This window comes from Dermacentor variabilis, chromosome 3 (assembly GCF_050947875.1).
Source record: "Dermacentor variabilis isolate Ectoservices chromosome 3, ASM5094787v1, whole genome shotgun sequence".
NCBI lineage: Eukaryota > Metazoa > Arthropoda > Arachnida > Ixodida > Ixodidae > Dermacentor > Dermacentor variabilis.
Genome location: NC_134570.1, coordinates 135,256,504 through 135,276,025, shown reverse-complemented (window position 1 = coordinate 135,276,025; position 19,522 = coordinate 135,256,504). Strand labels below are relative to the sequence as shown.

Genomic DNA, 19,522 nt, shown 5'->3' with positions numbered 1-19,522 from the left:
GCCACAAAGTCTGCGGGCACGCCCTGCCTACGGCGTCTTGGCTTGCGGGATGCAGCTGCTTGGCAGAACCTCCTCAATAGTGCGCCAGGAAATGCCAATTCTGATGAATGTTGCGCACCGCCTCCCGTCTGCAGCCTGCTGTGCGCCAGCCGCGCGAGGTATAGGCTCGCCCCACCCTCGGCGCGGTAGTACAACAGACGGGCCTACCTCGACTGCCGTCAAATGCTTTAAAATGGACAGAAGCACCGTTGACAACGGCGCTGCACCACCCTTGAACAGAAATCAACCGCATTTGTGTCATCATGCTACCCTGCTTCAGCCGACGCACGGCACAGACATCAGCCTTCACGCATAAAACACGTCACCCACTTGCTCTCATCAGTAGACTTGTCAGCACTCCGACAATGCAGTTCACTGACGCCGGATGCCTTTTCACTTAACAGGTAACAACCTATTTATGCATGTCGTTCATTCCCCCTATGCCGCTTTGCTTGCGCTGCCAAGCCCAGGCTGCTGCATTACCATTGTTCGCGACTGCACGTCTGTCATTCTACGTAATCATGCAATCTCTGGTGACGTAGAATCGAAACCCGGTCCTAACGCACGCTTCAGTTCTGCGCAGGCATCCTGTGACATAATTGCAGTATTGGAGGAAATGAGCTCAGGTCAGGCGCTTCGTCCGAACGAAGTGAAACCAATTCGAACCAGACTATCGCAGAACGATAAAATTTTTGACGGCATTAAGAGGCGAGTGACAAAAATTGAAGACGAGGTTCCATCCTTAACTGCAATGAAGACCGAAGTTAGTTGCATCAGGAAAGTTATCGATATATTCAAAAAAGCCATTTCCTACATATCATCACGACTAAATGATTTAGTAAATAGGGCTCGTCGTTACAAACTAGTGTATTGTGGCCTAGCAGATATTGGGCGGGAAACGTGGCAAGAATCGGAGAACAAGACTGCGGAACGTTGCACTTCTAAACTTAACATAAAATTAGACCCCTTAGATGTCGATCACGCTCGTAGAATTGCCAAATACAGCACTAATAGAAACAGACCTATAAAGTTAGCGCATTTCCAAGTCAAACAACGTATTTTTCAAAGGCTAAACAACTAAAAGGGTCCAACCACAGCATATCAGAAGACTACTCAGCTAACGTTCAGCATGCGCGTAATCAACTAATCGATTCGTAAAATCGCAACAGAAACCTTTTAAACTTGGGTACGATAAGCTAATCATGGATAACTGAACTTACAAGTATGATAACGCTGCAAGTAGTTAAATCAACTTCATAGCTGCCATCACGCGCTTCCGCAAAAGCAAATAGTACCCCTGTATCATTTGTTTATACGAACAGAAGAAGCTTGCTGCCCAAACGTGAGTCATTCTGTAGCTTCGTTGGTTCTTCTGATTGTAAGCTTCTTGTACTAACAGAAACGTGGCTGAATTCCACCGTCGATAGCCCAGAACTTAATTCATTCCTCCCTGATTTTTACATTTTCAGGCGGGATTTTATAGGCAAACGCGGAGGAGGCAATCTGATTGCTGCCCATCACAGCCTTTCTTGCTGCATTGTCAATATCTCTTCACCTCTAGAAATTTTATGCGTATTGTGCCGTTAGTTCTTCGTACCTACGAATTGCTATTTTTTTTTTTTTTTTTTTTTTATTTGGGGTTTTACGTGCCAAAACCACTTTCTGATTATGAGGCACGCCGTAGTGGAGGACTCCGGAAATTTTGACCACCTGGTGTTCTTTAACGTGCACCTAAATCTAAGCACACGGGTGTTTTCGCATTTCGCCCCCATCGAAATGCGGCCGCCGTGGCCACGAATTGCTATCGGTGTATGCTATCGTCCTGTAATGTAATTTTCTTAACGCATGCCTCACCTTTGGTTTGACGCAGCTAGTACCTACCCCTACGCGAAAAAACGAATACTGCTCTAACACACTCGGCCTTATCGTAACAGCCATCCTGGCACTGTTTCTTCTGTAACACATCTAGCAGAACTAAGGGATCACTCAGTACTGCATGCAGAATTATCCTGGCAGCTACCTCAGAGCAAAAAAACAAAGAAAATAGTATTTTACAATAAAGGTGATTATATCTGTGTTAATGCACTAAGCGAGTTTTACAGCTGGTATATTACAGATTTCACGAAGCGCACAGTAGACTGCCAACTGGACGCTTTTTAAAATCATATGATCGAACTCACTGAGACTCGCATACCAACTATCCCCTTAACCGAGCGTCCTTCATCCCCATGGTTCAAGAACAGATTTTTAACAGGACTAAACAATAAAAATAAACGATTATTTCGCAAAGCCACACATTCCTATACCGCTCCTACCTGGTGAAAATATTACGCCAGTGAAAAGGCCTTTCATTCTTTGGCCGCAACAGCTAAACGAACGTTTTACTTAACGACACTTCCTAGAATGCTTCAAAACAATCCCAAGCAATTTTAGAAATACATTAAGCCAAATAACTGTAAACCATTATTACTATATGATGACAAGAACGGTGTTCCTGACCATAAAGCATCTGAAGTACTAAACTCTGTATTCTCTTCCGCATTTACTCCTGAACCTAATGCTGACCACTCAGACTATCCTTACCTCAACCACCCAACCACGCGAGACATAGCACTTGAGGCAATACGGTATCATCAGAGTAACAGAAACCCTCAAGTTATCATCCTCGGCCTGCATCGGTGTAACTAATTCTAAAATGCTTCAGAACACTGCGCACATCTCCATTGTAGTTTTGTGTCACATCTTTCAGCAATCATTATCATCTGCAAAGGTGCCGCAACAATGGAAATTAGGAAAGATAATTCCAGTACCAAAAACATCATCGTCATCGTGCCACAGTTACCGTCCTATTTCCCTCAGTGTTTATTCTACACTAATGGAGCACATAATTTATTCTCATGTTGTATAATATCTAACATACACTAATTTCTTTCAGTTCTAATCAACATGGTTTTCAGAGAGCCATGTCCTGCGAGACTCAACAATCTCTCTTCGTTAATGACATCAGCTCACATCGTGATCAAAACCTACCCATAAATGCCCTCTTCCTAGATTTCTAAAAGGCTTTCGACAAGGTTCCTCATGAACAGCTCTTCCAAAAACTATGGCGTCTTAATCATAACCCTTGTGTTCTCCATTGGATACGCAACTTTCTGAATAATCGTCAAGAGTTTGTTTACGCTGACCAGTGCTCGTCTAAAGTATCAAGCGTTACCTCCGGCGTGCTGCAAGGCACTGTCCTGGGACCACGACTCTTCTTAATACACATAAACGATTTACCGAGAGGCTGTTCGCAAATTCGTTTATTTGCTGATGATTGCGTAGTAATCTGTCATCCTTTACTAAGGACGCTGACTCTAGTGCCCTCCAGTATGACCTTAACATCATTGAAACTTAGTGTAATAATTGGCTAATGTCTCTCAACGTCAAAAAAACGTCACTACTTACTGTCCGCCGTCGCAAATCATTTATCTCAGCTAATTACGTTATCACCTGTTCTGAAATATGTGCTGTGAGTTCTTACACGTACTTAGGTATTAACATGCCCGGTAACCTCTGTTTGTCCTTACACATTTGCAGCAGTAGCAATGATGCCAATCGTGCACTATGCTACCTGCGCCGTAATCTACGTCTTGTTCCACCTTCAGTAAAACTACTTGCATATTTAAGACTTGTTCGACCCAAGATGGAATACGCATGGACAGCAGAATACGCATACAAACCTAACCTGGCAACAGCAATGGAATCCACACAGAATAGTGGAGCAAGGTTCATTCACTCGCACTACTAATCTTACAACACTAGCGTCACTAAACTTAAGTCACCTCTGAACTTTTAAACTCTCGGGCACTAACGCAGAACAGCGAGACAGTCTCCCTTTTACAAGTTTTATCACTCGCTGCTTCACCAGACCGACATCAAGCCTGCACATCGCACTTCCTCTCATCCTAGGCATTAAAAGGCTGTTTATCCCCCTGCAGCTCGCGCAACCGCTCATCTGAACTCTTTCTTCGTTCAGACAGCGACAGACTAGAATCATGAACCTGTTGAATTGGTGCACCACTCCAATCATTCTTCGTTCAAGGCATTCATTGCAAATATCACCTAGATATGCCCACCCGTCTTGTAAAGCCTAAAATGGGATATTTGAGTTATAAATAAATAAATGAATAAATAAATAAGTAAATATATTTGGTCATTCTATCGGGAGTCAATCGACGAAGACAAGTACAAGACAAAGAGAGAACACTTTTTGTAAAGAAGGAAAGTCTGCTTCTCAATGCCCTCAGTCCACAGCATCGCCTGGGGCATGTTTCAGCTTAGCAACGTGTCGTACATACCGGCTGTTTTTACAGCGACACTTTTTTTTTTGCAAGCCTTCCCTGACTTTCCTGACCGTGGCTGCTCGGCCCTGCTGGATGTTTATGCGGTCTTATTGAAGGGCGCATACTTAAAAAAAAAGATTGTGTGCCCGATGGTGCGATGCAACCTCCATCCCCCTGAACAGCAGCCCGAGGCTCTAACCATTAGGCCAGAATCACTTTTTTCTTTTTCGTTTTTTATATATTCGACCACAATCGCACGTATCCTTCGATCATGTCAACACCAACTGGCCCATTGAGATGTTCGTCGCGTGTGTCAAATTGCGATTGACAGTTGCGCGAGGGCATGTGCTCCTCCCCCTTTCCCCGCGCCAGTTTCTTTAACGCCGAATACACCGGAATGAAACGAGCAAATTGAGAACATTTGAATAACCGCTTCACAAAAGCTCTCCTTGATATAGAGTTAAAAATGTGCGTTGCATCTGCATGACCATTCTTCTTGAGTTTGAAGAACAAAAAAAGAAGAAGAATGAACAAATATGGAATCCAAATCAGGCATACCTAATAAACAAGCATCAATCTTTACAAAATAAAGCAGCACGTTTCATCACTAAAACCTGCTCTAGAACTTCCAGCATCACGGCTTCAAAGAGTCCCTCCAATTACCCTCTCTAGAAAAACGACGACTGTTAGCACTGCTTTCCCACTTCCACAGATTATATCATACCCCGTCATCCTTTACACCATCCCATATCAAACGCCTACAAAGGAGTTTTCCTCGCCTCGACCATCCCTTCAAAGTGCGTCCCATGTTTGCCCGTACAATTCTCCTTCGACAATCACCGCTCTTTCATGCTATTTATCAGTGGAACAAGCTGCCAAAAGAAATTGCTTATATACATGATCATGGCTCATTTCTAAGTCACTTGAAGTGCAGTTTTACGCATGTAGAGTAAAAACAAATTTTGTGCATTTGACGCATTGTAAGTGCATTTACATGTTTCGTACCGACAGACACAGACAGACAGACAACGAACTTTATTTAATCCTGAGGAGCTACCAGGACCTCCTAACGGGAGGCCATTGTAGCCGCTGGCCGCGCCCACGTAAAAGACAGAACGCCGTGACGCTCCGCTCTTTCCTGGGTGTTTTTTTTTCATCATGTATGCATTTCCTTCTTTTATTTTTTTATTTTATTTTTAATTTCCTTGTATTCGGTGATCTATGCTACTGTGCTCTATGATGCCTTTCCCCACAAATTGTGTGTAATATATTGTTGTTAAACCCCCCCTCTATGTTATGCCCGTAAGGGCCTTTGGGGTATATGAATAAAAATATAACTTTATTCAAAGGTCCGACGGATTATTCGATAATTGGCGAACATCCCCGCCTAGGCGTCGGCCAGGAGCCCTCGAGCTCTGGCGGCTTCCTCGGCCCGCCGCGCGGCCCAAAGTTGGTCTTCGAGGGCGGAGCTGAGCAGCGTAGTCTCCCAGCGCGTTCGAACTTTTTTTTACCCTGGGACAGCGTTGTTCCACCACCTTTTCAGGTGCATTTACGAAGAAAAGGCGGGAAAACAAGCCTAAGAATTCGTAATCGCTCGGCAGCTTACTAAAACATGCATTAAATGACACGAAAATTATTTACTTTAGGGCGTGTGCTACAGTTGCGAAGTTGAAACCAAGCAGAAGCGAAGTCAAGTTTCCACTGCAGAACTCGCAAGGCTTGAACCACTTTCCCGAAGGCGTGTTTTAAGAAGTTCGGGAGGAACTTAGATGTAAGTGTAATGCAATTTCGACCACCTTCTTCACTCGCCGAGGCAGCCCAGCGGCTCCGGGGCTCCGGCGTTGCGTCCACAGAGCTCGAGGTCGCGGTTTCAATCCTGGCAGGGGCGGCCTCATTACGATGGGCGCGGAACGTGAAAATCCCTCGTGTTCCGTGCCTTGGGAGTACCTTAAAGAACCCCAGGCGTTCACAATTAATGTGGAGTTCTCCATTATGGCGTGCCTCATATTAAGATTGTGGTATTGGTACGTAAAACCGCTTAATTAGATTTTTGTTTTCTAAAGTGACGCTAGTCTTAGAATTATTTCCGTGTGTGCATGGAGTGACTAAGGCTCTGCTTACGTTTCGACATTATAACGTGTGTTATAAAGTGACCGTATTAAAATTATTTAGTGAATATTTCTAAACACCAAGACATTGCACTTCGTCGAGGAAATAACATTCGTATCCTGATGTTGTTCAGCTCAAAAGACCAAACTCTCAATACTGTGCTATATGTTCCCTTCGACCATAAACATATTTCGTCTAACTACAACAGTAACAACAAAAACATGCCAAAGTGGAGATGAAAATGCAGTAGTTGTACTAAAGTATAAAAAAATAGGGCACTTAAACTTCGCATAAGCACCACAACAACATCCAACATGCATAGAAGAAAAAATTAGGGTAGTACTTTGAATATCCCAAGCACAGGAAATGTAATTCTTCGGGGCTGCATGGTAAAATACCTTACAACGGGATGAAATAATGTAAAAATCACAGGTGGACGAAGATAATGTTTTTCGAGTACAAATTGAATACGAATAATGAGGATCCCATATGGTATCGATTATAGGACTAATTATTGAATACACAAGCTTGGACACCTACTTTAACAGCAGAAATATTTGTTTTGGCATAATTAGGTATCATGCTTGTGCTGATGAATCGAAAAAGAGAGCTAACTACCAATGACAATTAGGATGAATTTTAAACACAAGATAACTCATTTTCGCTAAAAGCAAACCGAGCGGATAGCCTGATCTTCCTTAGACACTGGTTATACACAAGATCTCGAAGAATATATGGCATCTGTATGACTAGCTTCCCGAAAGCGCTAAATACATGGTTGCCGAAGAAAATATCAGGGACAGAATACAGAATGCTTTTTTTTAATGTTTCCCCAGGAATTGGCCGGCGGAGTTCGATATTGATATGTTCGGCATCAGGACTGGTGCGCTATTTCTTTTGCGAACAGCGCTAAAGCAAAAAGGTTCTGTAAATTTGGGCGCAGTAGTCGTAGAATGACACATGTAAATTATCCGTTGCTAACAAAACATCACAGGTTCTAACGTAAAATATAGAAACACTAGATCCCTAAATTGCAAACAGCACCAAGTGGCAGGCTACAAGGAAACGTGGCATGTTACCGGGTACGCTTCCGCCGCGAGACCGACAACGACACACCTATTATCCATTGTGTTTCTACATTCCTTGCAATTTTATTTGTTGGCGTTGTTTGACTGCTAATAATTTGCTATACATTGTTCAGCAGAAGTAACCACACTTTATCGGCCGATTGTTGCGGAATGTTACACTACTTTCAATTTTCGAAAAAAGGCCGAATAGATCATTTTTGAAGGCGAATAGCTTGCGTACAAGATTCAGTTGGTATTGAAAACGTGGAATATTTGCCCAACCGAATAGCGAAAAGCTATAGTAACTTGAGCTGGAATGCTAATTACGAGCTAATCATGTGCGCTGACATACTGCAATGCTTCTGGGAGACCATATGCGTATTCGGGGCCGGAAATAAAGAAGTCGTTCATCACGCGAGTTAATTAGAGCAGACAGCCTTCCGAGGCGGCGGCTCATGTAAAAAGCGCGTGTCGCGGGAATGAAAAGGTCTCCAGGAAGCGCAGTGCATCACGGCGGCGTCGTTTATGTCGCGACAGTGAAACTAGTCTGCCGGTCTTTCATCGATCATTCTGCACAGTCGCAAACATTTCCTGATACGTTAATTTTTTTTAAGTAAGCTTTGTTCAGCCCAGCCAGAACAACGGCGCTGCTATCGCTTGCTTTTTTATTTTCATTTTCGCCCCATGCATGTCTGTTGACACGAGGCTGCTTGAATGACTTACGTGTCAGTGGCAGGACGAAGCAACCGAACGCCATGTGTCATCTTCGTTTCCGTCGAATGTCACGTGGTGCCTAATTTTATTGAAAAACCACGGGGCTAGCAGCTCTGCGCCGTCCACCGAGCCGACGATGCGGCCGGGGAGTTAAACCTCCCGGTCCCAACGTGGGAGTAGTGCGCTCTATGGGGCCAAGCGCCCCATAGCTCCCAGGAACTTACAGTAAAGTTATTCCATCCATCGATCGCGTATTATGTGGAAGTCCATTATTTCAGCATTACCATTCCGTTCACTGCCATTGTATATGCATTCAGTTGCGGTACTGCCCGTTTTATTTAAATGTGTGCCTATAGGTGACGCTGCCGCGTAAATTAATGCATGGCGCTACAAAATAATTAACTGTTGTCTCTAGGCTGCATGGATATTCTTCAGAAATGAGGAGCTGCACTGCAAAGTTTCAGCAAGTCACGCATCAAGAAAGCAGAATCATGTCTAAAACGCATCACACACACAAATTGAAAACCACATCATAGACATCTTGTGCTTACAATCTTAGAAAAAAAAAGATTGTCAAAGGTAGTAAGGGGCCTAGTACATAAGTTTGCCACTCATTACTACCATATTACCAGCGATTACTGTCTTCGATATATCAAACTAATAATAAATGCTACCTTTACTAAAGGATTATGATATTTCACCAAGAAGTTATGAAAGACAATACCACCGTCACCTCTTGTATATTACGTTGTGAAGAAATGGTCTTAATATGATGTTTAGATAAACTGTAGCCTCTGTCATTATGTTGGAATAATAGTTATGGGCTGCGTAGTCGCACACCTATGTGCAGGCGATAAAAATTACAAATATCGATTCATAGCTTCGCTTAAATATCGAAATACATGCTGCGCTACCTGTGGTCCTAAATAATATGGCAATATACGAGGTCTGTTAGGAAAGTATCCGACCTTATTTTTTCGCAAACACCTGATGGATATGAAACAAGTGCGCTTGCATCAGCCGACTTTGAACTTTCATGCGCATGCGCGAATTTTTGCCGCCTGCCGATAGCGTCAGTCTCTGGAACGCAGCGTTTTAGTAAGGTAGTGCGCAGTGCTCTCGTCTGTTTTCTAGTGCAAGAAAAATGGTGGAGAAACTGGAGCAGCGCTACAGCATCAAATTTTGCCAGAAACTGCGGGACAGCCTAATGGAAAGCACTAGGAACATTCAAACGCCTTTCGGTGATGATGCTATGAGCAGCACCCAGATTAAGGAGTGGTACAACCGGTTTAAAGACGGCGGCAGATTGTTGGAGAGCGAGCTACGCTCCGGTCGGTCATCAACATGCCGAAATGACCAGGTCATTGCCGAAGTCAACGAAGAGGTGATGCGGGACCGTCGTGCGACTATCCGAGAAATTGCGGAAGAGGTGGGAATCAGCACTTTTACTGCACATTCCATTATGACTGAAGATTTGGCCATGAAGAGAGTTGCGGCGTAATTCGTGCCGAAGCTGGTCAGGATGTAGCAAAAGCAACTTCGTGTTGAAGTCTCACAGGACATGCTGGATTGTACAAACAGTGACCCCGACTTCATGTACATCATATTCACTGGTGACGAGCCTTGGGTGTACGGGTACGACCCGAAAATCAAATCCCAGTCGTCACAGTCGAAGCACTCCACGTCACCAAGACCAAAGAAGGCCCGCCAAGTGTGCAGCAACGTCAAAGTGATGCTGACTGCTTTATTTGACTCCTGCCGTACGGTACACCACGAGTACGCGCCACAGAGCCAAGCAATCACCAAAGAGTACTACAGGGATGTCCTCCGTCACGTACGTGATCCTGTGCGGCCCAATAGACCGGAGTTGTGGTCAACAGGCAATTGGCGCATCCATCACGACAATGCTCCTGCACATTCCTCGCACTTGATTCATAGTTTTTTGGCGAAAAACCAGACTCCTATGTTCAACAGGCTCCTTACTCACCTGATAGGGCCCCCGCGACTTCTGGGTGTTTCCCAATATAAAGAGGCCATTGAAAGGTGCGCTATTTCTGAAAAGAGAGGACATTATGGCTGCAACGAGAGCTGAGATAAATTCCATTCTCGGAAGAGGCCTTCTCGGAATGCTTCCAACAATGGCAGCACTGCTGGGCGAAGTGTGTGGAGTCCCAAGAAGACTACTTTGAGGGTTATTAGATTTCCAACGCTCCAGTTATGCCAGTTTTTTTGTCTTCGGCCAAAGGTCGGATACTGTTCTAACAGACCTGGTATACTCATAAGGTCGTTCCTGGAAACATGTTGCGACTTTTTTGTATCGCGCTATGCGTCCTTCAATTCGGTCGCTTGTTCGTTTCAGTAAAGTGCAGTTTATGATATTCAACCTATTGTTCTTGTCTTAAAATTAATTATTTGATCCTGTTTCAAACACCACTGAACTGTGCGCCTGTGCGGTTCTCTTTTTTTTTTCGTCTGTGTGTTTACAATACACTACTAGAAGCGGAGCTACCTAATTATATCTTGGCAACGCAAGGACCGCTTGTTAGCAAAAAAAAAAAAAGGCCCCGCTAACAAAATCTGCTAGCAGATGCTACCTACCTTCGTCAATACTATATATAGCTCGTAAACTAACTACCCGTGCTGGCCGTAGGCACCACACCTACTTCGAGTGGTTAATTCAAGTACCAGCACCGTCACTATAGAATCGGTGTAAAATTTGTGATGAGCAATTATCAGCATTTCTTCAGTAAATAATGCTACCCTTTATCTCAGAGTGCAATTGTGACCCTCTTTTTTCCGTGCATGAGTAGTCTGAGCAATACACGTAGTGGAACGTTTAGAAATGAACAGAATCTGCACTGTTTTCTAGGCAGTGTTCATAACAATAGCGCATTCCCATTTCTTGCGTTTGCCCAAGTATGTTTTCTCGCGTTTTGCATAAACGTTTAGTAGACTGCAGAGCCTATTTAGTCGGCATTATTATCCAAAGTTAACCCAGTCTGCTAGTAGTAAAGGTACACAAGGTCAATTACGGTGCATAATATACCAGGGAAGGCATATAGTTAAATGTGGTTACTTTTCGTCGCATTTTTATTTCTAGGAGTAATTCTTGATTTTGAAACTGTGTGATGTGGCCACGTTGAAACGCGCATGTATGAACAAGCTCTGCAATCACAAGAATACGTAGGCATTTCTGTTCAAACTAAATAACGGGGAATAGTATGATGCCAGTAAGTGTACACAACGTGCCTCATTTTATATTTTTTTTCATCTTTATTATGAGTGCTTGTTTGTTGTAAACAAGAATGGAATGCGCAAATGTTGGTTATTCAACTATGTCGTTCGATATTATTGAAGGAGTGTCTTTGCGCAATGGATGATCAACGTTAAGATGCGCCATTTCCTGAAACTTACAGCAAGAAAGAGGCTCACCACTTCAGCTTAACATCCGAAATAATGCGACGCAGGAAGCGCATTTATACTTTGTAATATAAATTACACAGGCACCAGCGAAATGCTTAACGGAAATTATTAAGAGAAGCCCGCTTACGAATAATAATAGTAGAGTGCATTACTACGGGGCGGTTGCCAATTGTGGCAAAGGCTCCGACGTGCGCCTACAAGAAGGAGTCATACCGACACCGAGGGACGTGTTGAAAATCAGAGGGAAAAGACGCGTTCTAGTGAGTCCTAGCTTCTCTGTGTCCATATTATCCGCCAGAGCACGGATCATGTGAGCAAGGCAAGATGAAAAAAAAAGGAAAGGGAACATGGCGCAGTGAATGATTTAGGAACCGAATTGCTGCTCTTGGCAGCAAACACTGAATGTGGCCCTCAATGCCCGTCTCTCGCCACCACCATAAAATATGGAATTTCCACGGGCGGCAACGCGAGTGCATACCTGTGCCAAGCATGATGCATACATTCGAATACTAAGCAAAAGAAAGGCTAATGCAGCACGAGAGCCGTAATTCGTGCAACGAGATGTCGATAAACAAGCACTGAAGAGAGCGGCTTCTTCAAGTTAGCAGGCGGAAGCAATATAAACACTAATTTCGAGAGTGTGATGCAAAGGAGATCCGCCTGTGATCAGGCAATCAAACCGGACCCACAGCTAGTTATCCTACCGCTCTTCCCATCCGTCTTTACATGAGCCATAGCCACACGTGGACTCCTAGGTTAATTGACTTTCAAAGTGCGTTGCCTGTGTTGCGACGTCAGCAGCGAGTCACGCGTGGCGTCAGCCGTTGTACGAAATCCGACGCGTATCCGGACAAGCGTTCACAGCGCGATGTCTGAGAAGAAAAAAAGAGTTACAAAGATAGTCAGAGAAAAATGAGTGCGTCACTGGGGGTGGCTCTGGAAGGCGAATTTCTGTCCGCCAGTAAACAAATGTGTAAAATGTATGGGTGCTCACAGCTAAGGACCACCCTTTACTTGTAAGGAGAGCACTCCTGTCGGGTGGCAACCATTTCTGTGCTACTCAGTTCCTTGAACACGTCCGCCGCGAACGTGCAAAAACATTTAAAAAACGTGAATTAGATGCGTACAAGGCATTAGGAATGCAGCGAGCCACACAAGGCATGCAGTCGATTCGCGTACGTGCGGCTGAGAGAGATGTAAGCCGAGAGACATTAAAAGCGGGAATCTTGCGCGGGGACATGTGAACCGGGAGAAGAGACTTCTCTTGAGCCACTGCAGGAGCGCATACCTCAAGGACTTTCGCGGCGTGACGGAAGAGTGGTGAAACACGGCCGGGGTGGAGGGGGAAACCACCAGACACATACATAGGCCGGTGTTTGGATCTGACTGCTGGTACGATCTGTTGGGAACTCGGCGCTGACGCCCGTGATTGTACCTGGGTCGCAAGCCCCAAGGGTAGCGTTGGCCTGGCGGCCTGGGGTACAACTGGAAGCATCCGAAGGTCCCGGCAAAGCATGAGTCGACTGGTAACAACGAAACAACTTGTTTATTTTAACATCGCAAAGAGTTGGCGGTCAGGTTTGACCGAAGTAGAGAGACGGGAGAGCACTTCACTCAACAGAAGAAATCGGAGCCCTTCTCTTGGCGTCCGGGGGCAGCTGTTTTTATACTCTCGCAGTTGAGGGCAAGAAGGAACCCCTCAAAAGACGAGCACGTGAATGTACAATGGGCTAATGGTGACGCACACTGTCGTAGCGCTGCGCACGATCTCGTAGCACCCGGTCGTGGCGCTGCGCACGATCTCGTAGCACCTGGTCGTGGCGCTGCGCACGATCTCGTAGCACCTGGTCGTGGCGCTGCGCACGATCTCGTAGCACCCTGTCGTGGCGCTGCCGGTCGGACACAATGACTGGAACGAGATCCCTGCTTTGGCATCGCCTGTTTCGGGCACAATGACTGGAACGAGATCCCTGCTTTGGCATCGCCTGTTTCGGGCCCAATAACTGGAATGAGATCCCTGCTTTGGCATCGCCTGTTTCGGGCACAATGACTGGAATGCGAGGAGGATCCCTAGGCGGTCGCATCGCCGCAGATGCGCCTGGAAACACCTGGCGATGAGTGTTGCGGCGACGACGATCGGGCCAAAATGTCTGCCGCCCCGCCGCAGACGCGCCGGCAAAACCACGTGTCGCAGGCGAAACGCAACAGACCGCCCCGCCGGGGGAAGGAGATCCCGATGGACAGGGGACTGCATCCGCTGTCCGGAGGGATGTCGCTCGATGATGCTCATAACCGAAGTCGGGCGTCCCTTGACGTTTCTTGAGCGCAGCGCACAGAGAAGGCCTCGTTCTCTCGTTCAGGTTCGCACGGGACACTGCAAAGTGACTTCGGGAGAGTTCACATTTTTGTTCTCGTTCCCGGCAAGCGTTAGAACTACGCTGAAAACTCAACCGCTCAGTCAGCAAGCACGGCACAACCCTCACTAAGCCCTGCCAGGCTCTTTCCCCTTTTTATACCACTGCCTAGTTCCTTACAGTAGTCTAGCATCACTCAGAACGCGTCCACAAATTGAAAAATTGCACTAGAAAGCATATCATCACTTTGAAACACTAAACAAAAGCAATATGTTAAAAAAAAATCCTGCCTCAGGAAGAAAAACATCAGTAACAAACAATTTTGAGGCTGATTCCTACGTTAGGGGCTTCGACTTAAGCCATCGGCGTTACCCTTGAGACTCCCCTTTTTGTAACGCACCTCAAAGGAATATTGTTGTAAAGCGAGGCTCCAGCGCAGGAGGCGGCCATTTTTGGGAGAGATGGTCTGCAGCCATTGGAGAGGGCAGTGATCCGTCTCAATGATAAACCTCGAGCCGGCTAGATAGCATGACAATTTCTGAACGGCCCACACGAGACATGCACACTCTTTCTCGGTGGCGCTATACGCCTGCTCACGACTGGTCAGCTTACGACTAGCATACAGGACGGGGTGTTCTACTTCTCCATTTTCCCGTTGGCACAGTACAACGCCCATGCCTCGCTCACTAGCATCGCACTGAACAATGAACCCTTTTGTATAGTCTGGCGATCGTAGCACAGGCTGGCTTGTTAGGGCACTCTTTAGGGCGCTAAAAGCTCTTTCCTTTGTCTCGTCCCAGACGACTGTTTGAGGCTCTGTCTTTCTTAGAGCATCCGTCAGGGGAGCCGCGATATCAGAGTACCTAGGGATGTACCTCTGATAGTAGCCGGCGACACCCAAGAACGACCGAACATCGGTCTTGGTGCGCGGTTGCGGAAAGTCTCGCACAGCGGCCACTTTTATTTCAGAGGGGCGGCGACGACCCTGACCAATCACGTGACCGAGGTAGACAACCTCGGCCTGTGCTAACTGGCACTTAGGAGCCTTTACTGTCAAGCCTGCTTCGCGCAGGCGGGTTAGCACTGCCCGCAAGTGTGTCATATGCTCAGACCAGGATGCGGAGAATATCGCTACGTCGTCTAGATACGGTAAAGCGAATTCTTGCTGTCCCCGCAACACTTTATCCATGAGACTTGAAAAACAGTATGGCGCGTTCTTCAAACCAAAACTCAACACTTTAGGACGGAATGTTCCCATTGGTGAAATGAACGCCGCATACCTACTAGCCTCTTCTGTAAGTGGAACCTGCCAATAACCCCTGACAAGATCTAGGGTGGAAATAAACTGAGCGCTACTAACTTTCTCAAGGCGCTCCTCGATGTTAGGGATCGGATAAATTTGATCCTTAGTGATGGAATTAAGCCTGCGGTAGTCGACGCAAGGACGAGGTTCCTTGCCCGGTACCTCAACTAAAATCAAAGGGGAGGTATAATCACTCTCACCTGCCTCAATAACACCGAGCTGTAGCATTTTCTTTACCTCAGCCTCCATAATATCGCTCTGGCGGGGTGACACCCGATACGCCTTGGATCGTACTGGCTCTGTGGAGGTAAGTTCTATATCATGAGTAAGTACAGAAGTCCTACCAGGCCTCTCAGAGAACAGACCCTGAAACTCTTGTAATAGCTGGTGTAGTTCGGTTTTCTGCTCAGGCGACAGCGGTGCTTTACTGATAAGGTCACTAATGACTTGACCGGTGTCTTCCCTGTTCGTCACTGAGCCTAGTCCTGGAAGCTCGATCGGAAGCTCTTCAGGAACGTTTACCATCATGCACACCACTGCTTCCCGTTGTCTATAAGGTTTGAGCAGATTACAGTGGTAAACTTGCTGTGCTTTCCGCTTTCCTGGCAGACTTACCACGTAGTTAACGTCCGACAGTTTCTGAACAATTCGTGCTGGGCCCTCCCACTGCACGTCTAGTTTGTTGTTTAGCGATGTGCGCAATATCATGACCTCATCGCCAACCTCAAAACGACGGGCCCTGGCTGTCCGATCATAATAAACCTTGGCCCTCTGCTGGGCCTTTGTCATTGCTTCACCTGACAACTCCTGTGCCCTTCTTAAGCGTTCGAGGAGCTTAAGCACGTACTCCACCACGACTGGGTCGTCGCCCCTACCTTCCCACGATTCTCGAAGCATGCGAAGCGGAGATCGAAGCGAGCGACCGTACACCAGTTCAGCTGGCGAAAACCCCGTAGCCGCATGCGGCGCGGTCCTTAAAGCAAACATCACCCCAGGCAGACACAGCTCCCAGTCAGTTCGATGTTCAAAACACAACGCTCTCAACACGCGCTTCATGACGGAGTGGAGCTTCTCAACGGAATTCGACTGTGGGTGGTACACTGAGCTGTGTAACAGCTTTACCCCACACCTTTCGAGAAAAGTTGTCGTCAAAGCGCTAGTAAACACTGTGCCCTGATCTGATTGGATTTCCGCAGGAAAACCAACTCGCGCAAATATGGACAGTAGTGCATTAACTATCTCAACTGAGCTGAGTTCTTTAAGCGGCACTGCTTCAGGGAACTTTGTCGCTGGGCAGATCACAGTCAAAATGTGTCTGTACCCCGTGGCTGTTACCGGCAGAGGTCCCACAGTATCAATAACGAGCCGTCTAAAAGGCTCCGTAATGATAGGTACCAATTTCAACGGCGCCCTCGATTTGTCCCCTGGTTTGCCCACCCGCTGACAAGTGTCACATGTCCTCACGAAATGGTCTGCGTCCCGAAAACACCCTGGCCAATAGTACTCTTGCAAGAGACGGTCCTTAGTTTTCTTAACTCCTAGGTGTCCGGACCACGAACCCCCGTGTGACAAGCGCAACAGATCCTGACGATAGCATTGAGGCACGACCAGCTGATCGAACTCCACTCCTCTGCGGTCTAGATACTTCCGGTACAGGACTCCACCTCTTTCCACAAAACGCGCAGTTTTCCTGGCGATACCTTCTTTGACATTGCAGCGCACGTTTTCCAGGCTGCCATCCTTTTTTTGCTCGGCTATCAAAGCCGACCGGCTGACTCTTAGCAACCTATCAAGTCCGTCTGACGTAGGCGCGATGAGCAAACCTGTAGATAGCTCTTCTAACTTTCCCGTGTCGGGCGGTTCCTCTCCAGTATCTGGCGCCTTTAACGTTACAGACTCAAGTTTATTCAGTTCGGGCGTGCTCGGAATATCAGCTTGCTGCGCCTCTGACCCTTTTTCGTTGTTTGATAACGTCGACCCCGCAACTACCGCCTTTGCAGCGAGCTCCCGAACCTTCGATCTGGTTAAGGCCTGAACACTAGCTTCACCAAACAAAAGCCCCTTCTCGCGCAGGAGGTGATCGGACCTGTTTGAAAATAGGTACGGGTACTGGGGTGGCAGCATAGATGACACTGCCGCCTCTGTCTCAAGCGCTCCGAAAGGTCCTTCAATAAGCACCTTTGCTACTGGCAGACACACGCTATGAGCTTCCACGGCTTGCTTGATCCATGCGCACTCGCCCGTGAACATATGGGGTTCTACATAAGACGGGTGAACTACATCCATCGTAGCTGCGGAATCGCGAAGCACTCGGCACTCTTTCCCGTTCACGAGGAGGTCTCGCATGTAAGGCTCGAGAAGCTTCATGTTCTCGTCAGTGCTGCCTATTGAAAAAAACACAACTTTTGGTGTTGTTTCCGGACACTGCGCCGAAAAGTGACCCGGCTTCTGGCACGTATAACAAACGCCCGCTCGCCTCATCTCGAACCGCTTTCTGCGTTCGGCTTCGGCTGCCGTCTCTTTACGTTTGGTCGGATTGCTTTCACTCGCATCCTCACTACGCGTGTCCCCCTTAAATCTCATGGGCGTGAACCTTGGCCTCTCAGACTTGGAGCCAAATTCACCCTTTTGACCGTCCTTAGCTCCGCGAGCTCGACGCGTCACAAACTCCTCGGCTAGCTCAGCGGCTCTAGCCACCGTACTCACGTCTGGCCTATCCAAGACCCAGTATCGCACGTTCTCCGGTAACCGACTATAAAACTGTTCTAGCCCGAAGCACTGCAGAACTTTATCGTGGTCACCAAACGCTTTCTCTTCTTTGAGCCACTCCTGCATGTTCGACATAAGCCTATACGCAAACTCTGTATATGACTCACTTTTGCCTTTCTCATTTTCCCGAAACTTCCGACGGAACGCCTCCGCAGACAGCCGGTACTTTTTTAGCAGACTCGATTTTACTTTGTCGAAATCCTCTGCCTCCTCTCTATCCAAGCGAGCGACTACGTCGGCCGCCTCGCCGGGTAACAAAGTGAGCAAGCGCTGTGGCCACGTTTCCCGAGAGAACCCCTGCTTCTCGCACGTTCGCTCAAAGTTAACCAGGAACAAACCAATGTCCTCTCCAAGCTTAAACGGCCGCATCAGGTCAGTCATTTTGAACAATACTCGTTCTCCTGCACCGTGTGCCTGACTTCCATTACGAGCGCGTTCCATCTCTACCTCGAGACGCTTCATTTCCAAAGCGTGTTGACGCTCTTCTTTTTCTTTCTCTGCTTTACGTTCACGCTCTTCTTTCTCTTTCTGTTCTTTAAGTTCGCGCTCCTGTTTCTCTTTTTGCTCTCTAAGTTCGCGCTCATGTCTTTTTGACCTCTCCTCAATAGTCTCAAGGCATTCCGACAGCTCGTCATCCTCAGCCTCTAACTCAAGAATAGCCTTTAGCAGTTCAGGTTTTCTTAGTTTGTCTGAGACATCCAGACCCAACTCTCTTGCAAGCTCCAGCAATTTCGGTTTGCGCAACGACTTCAAATCCATGGCTGCTCTGAATGCTGCTTTCTCTACTGCTTACTATTGTCTTGCCGCAACTAACCCGGCAGCAACGACAACCACAATTACCAGCTCTGTTTCTGACACTAACAAAAAGCCTGGCAAAGCTCAGAAGAAGAAAGTCCCGCACTCACCAAACCTCGCAGGCAGGAATTCCGCGCAGTCGTTCCGCTGCAGGCAACCAGTCGTCACACAGGGCTCGTTGCACTGCTCCCGGATCGTCGTTGAGCTGCTCAGCATACTGTCAACTGCATCTCTTTGCTGCTGGCCTCCGTTGTCGCGATCTCGCCGCTGGCAGACCGTTGTTTGAAGTCGTAGGCGATCTCACCGCTGCCAACCAGATGTTTTGATCCGACTGCTGGTACGATCTGTTGGGAACTCGGCGCTGACGCCCGTGATTGTACCTGGGTCGCAAGCCCCAAGGGTAGCGTTGGCCTGGCGGCCTGGGGTACAACTGGAAGCATCCGAAGGTCCCGGCAAAGCATGAGTCGACTGGTAACAACGAAACAACTTGTTTATTTTAACATCGCAAAGAGTTGGCGGTCAGGTTTGACCGAAGTCTATAGAGAGACGGGAGAGCACTTCACTCAACAGAAGAAATCGGAGCCCTTCTCTTGGCGTCCGGGGGCAGCTGTTTTTATACTCTCG

At 47.0% G+C, this 19,522-nt stretch overlaps 1 protein-coding gene across 1 annotated transcript in view; it reads left to right on the top strand.

Moving 5' to 3' along the window:
• The first annotated feature begins 206 nt into the window (after positions 1–206).
• Positions 207–19,522, top strand: part of LOC142574206 (uncharacterized) — a 120,747-nt gene continuing 101,431 nt past the window's right edge. The window contains exon 1 of the mRNA XM_075683353.1: positions 207–443. The gene's annotated coding sequence lies outside the window, so the exon portion shown is untranslated. The remainder of the gene's footprint in view (positions 444–19,522) is intronic.